Below are 3,486 nucleotides of genomic sequence, written 5' to 3' on the forward strand. Positions count from 1 at the left end.
TTTACAGAGTTTTGCTTACTCAAAATCTTCAATTTTGACCAATTTCAGGCACAGAAATGACTTTAAACACACTTATTTTAGTTGAAAAAGTAATAACTCACATCCAACCTTCATTTAAAGTCAAAAGATTAAATGTTAAAATTTCATCAATATTGACAATTTTTTCAACGTTCGACTGGTCCGGGGTCATCGTTTTTTATCAGAAAATTGATTTTTTGGATTCTACCAAAAATTCTTCAAAATATCATTTGGATCGGGCCTCATGTTGAATAACCACTTTTTAAACCCTCACAGTGACCAAAATTGCCATTTTTACAGAGTTTTGCTTACTCAAAATCTTCAATTTTTACCAATTTCAGGCACAGAAATGACTTTAAACACACTTATTTTAGTTGAAAAAGTAATAACTTACATCCAACCTTCATTTAAAGTCAAAAGATTAAATGTTAAAATTTCATCAATATTGACCATTTTTTCAACGTTTGACTGGTCCGGGGTCATCGTTTTTATCAGAAAATTGATTTTTTGGACTCTACCAAAAATGATTCAAAATGTCATTTGGATTGGGCCTCATGTTGAATATCCACTTTTTAAACCCTCACAGTGACCAAAATTACCATTTTTACAGAGTTTTGCTTACTCAAAATCTTCAATTTTGACCAATTTCAGGCACAGAAATGACTTTAAACACACTTATTTTCGTTGAAAAAGTAATAATTCACATCCAACCGTCATTTAAAGTCAAAAGATTAAATGTTAAAATTTCATCAATATTGACCATTTTTTCAACGTTCGACTAGTCCGGGGTCATCGTTTTTCATCAGAAAATTGATTTTTTGGACTCTACCAAAAATGATTCAAAATGTCATTTGGATCGGGCCTCATGTTGAATAACCACTTTTTAAACCCTCACAGTGACCAAAATTGCCATTTTTACAGAGTTTTGCTTACTCAAAATCTTCAATTTTGACCAATTTCAGGCACAGAAATGACTTTAAACACACTTATTTTAGTTGAAAAAGTAATAATTCACATCCAACCGTAATTTAAAGTCAAAAGATTAAATGTTAAAATTTCATCAATATTGACAATTTTTTCAACGTTCGACTGGTCCGGGGTCATCATTTTTCATCAGAAAATTGATTTTTTGGATTCTACCAAAAATGATTCAAAATGTCATTTGGATCGGGCCTCATGTTGAATAACCACTTTTTAAACCCTCACAGTGACCAAAATTGCAATTTTTACAGAGTTTTGCTTACTCAAAATCTTCAATTTTGACCAATTTCAGGCACAGAAATGACTTTCAACACACTTATTTTAGTTGAAAAAGTAATAACTCACATCCAACCTTCATTTAAAGTCAAAAGATTAAATGTTAAAATGTCATCAATATTGACAATTTTTTCAACGTTCGACTGGTCCGGGGTCATCGTTTTTTATCAGAAAATTGATTTTTTGGATTCTACCAAAAATTATTCAAAATGTCATTTGGATCGGGCCTCATGTTGAATAACCACTTTTTAAACCCTCACAGTGACCAAAATTGCCATTTTTACAGAGTTTTGCTTACTCAAAATCTTCAATGTTTACCAATTTCAGGCACAGAAATGACTTTAAACACACTTATTTTAGTTGAAAAAGTAATAACTCACATCCAACCTTCATTTAAAGTCAAAAGAATAAATGTTAAAATTTCATCAATATTGACCATTTTTTCAACGTTTGACTGGTCCGGGGTCATCGTTTTTCATCAGAAAATTGATTTTTTGGACTCTACCAAAAATGATTCAAAATGTCATTTGGATTGGGCCTCATGTTGAATATCCACTTTTTAAACCCTCACAGTGACCAAAATTGCCATTTTTACAGAGTTTTGCTTACTCAAAATCTTCAATTTTGACCAATTTCAGGCACAGAAATGACTTTAAACACACTTATTTTCGTTGAAAAAGTAACAATTCACATCCAACCGTCATTTAAAGTCAAAAGATTAAATGTTAAAATTTCATCAATATTGACCATTTTTTCAACGTTCGACTAGTCCGGGGTCATCGTTTTTCATCAGAAAATTGATTTTTTGGACTCTACCAAAAATGATTCAAAATGTCATTTGGATCGGGCCTCATGTTGAATAACCACTTTTTAAACCCTCACAGTGACCAAAATTGCCATTTTTACAGAGTTTTGCTTACTCAAAATCTTCAATTTTGACCAATTTCAGGCACAGAAATGACTTTAAACACACTTATTTTAGTTGAAAAAGTAATAATTCACATCCAACCGTAATTTAAAGTCAAAAGATTAAATGTTAAAATTTCATCAATATTGACCATTTTTTCAACGTTCGACTGGTCCGGGGTCATCGTTTTCCATCAGAAAATGATTTTTTGGACTCTACCAAAAATGATTCAAAATGTCATTTGGATCGGGCCTCATGTTGAATAACCACTTTTTAAACCCTCACAGTGACCAAAATTGCCATTTTTACAGAGTTTTGCTTACTCAAAATCTTCAATTTTGACCAATTTCAGGCACAGAAATGACTTTAAACACACTTATTTTAGTTGAAAAAGTAATAATTCACATCCAACCGTCATTTTAAGTCAAAAGATTAAATGTTAAAATTTCATCAATATTGACCATTTTTTCAACGTTCGACTGGCCTGGGGTCATCGTTTTTCATCAGAAAATTGATTTTTTGGATTCTACCAAAAATGATTCAAAATGTCATTTGGATCGGGCCTCATGTTGAATAACCACTTTTTAAACCCTCACAGTGACCAAAATTGCCATTTTTACAGAGTTTTGCTTACTCAAAATCTTCAATTTTGACCAATTTCAGGCACAGAAATGACTTTAAACACACTTATTTTAGTTGAAAAAGTAATAACTCACATCCAACCTTCATTTAAAGTCAAAAGATTAAATGTTAAAATTTCATCAATATTGACAATTTTTTCAACGTTCGACTGGTCCGGGGTCATCGTTTTTTATCAGAAAATTGATTTTTTGGATTCTACCAAAAATTATTCAAAATATCATTTGGATCGGGCCTCATGTTGAATAACCACTTTTTAAACCCTCACAGTGACCAAAATTGCCATTTTTACAGAGTTTTGCTTACTCAAAATCTTCAATTTTGACCAATTTCAGGCACAGAAATGACTTTAAACACACTTATTTTAGTTGAAAAAGTAATAATTCATATCCAACCGTAATTTAAAGTCAAAGGATTAAATGTTAAAATTTCATCAATATTGACCATTTTTTCAACGTTCGACTGGTCCGGGGTCATCATTTTTCATCAGAAAATGGATTTTTTGGACTCTACCAAAAATGATTCAAAATGTCATTTGGATCGGGCCTCATGTTGAATAACCACTTTTTAAACCCTCACAGTGACCAAAATTGCCCTTTTTTCAGAGTTTTGCTTACTCAAAATTTTCAATTTTGACCAATTTCAGGCACAGAAATGACTTTAAA

Source organism: Lissotriton vulgaris, unplaced genomic scaffold (assembly GCF_964263255.1).
Source record: "Lissotriton vulgaris unplaced genomic scaffold, aLisVul1.2 SCAFFOLD_2509, whole genome shotgun sequence".
In the NCBI taxonomy this organism is placed as follows: domain Eukaryota; kingdom Metazoa; phylum Chordata; class Amphibia; order Caudata; family Salamandridae; genus Lissotriton; species Lissotriton vulgaris.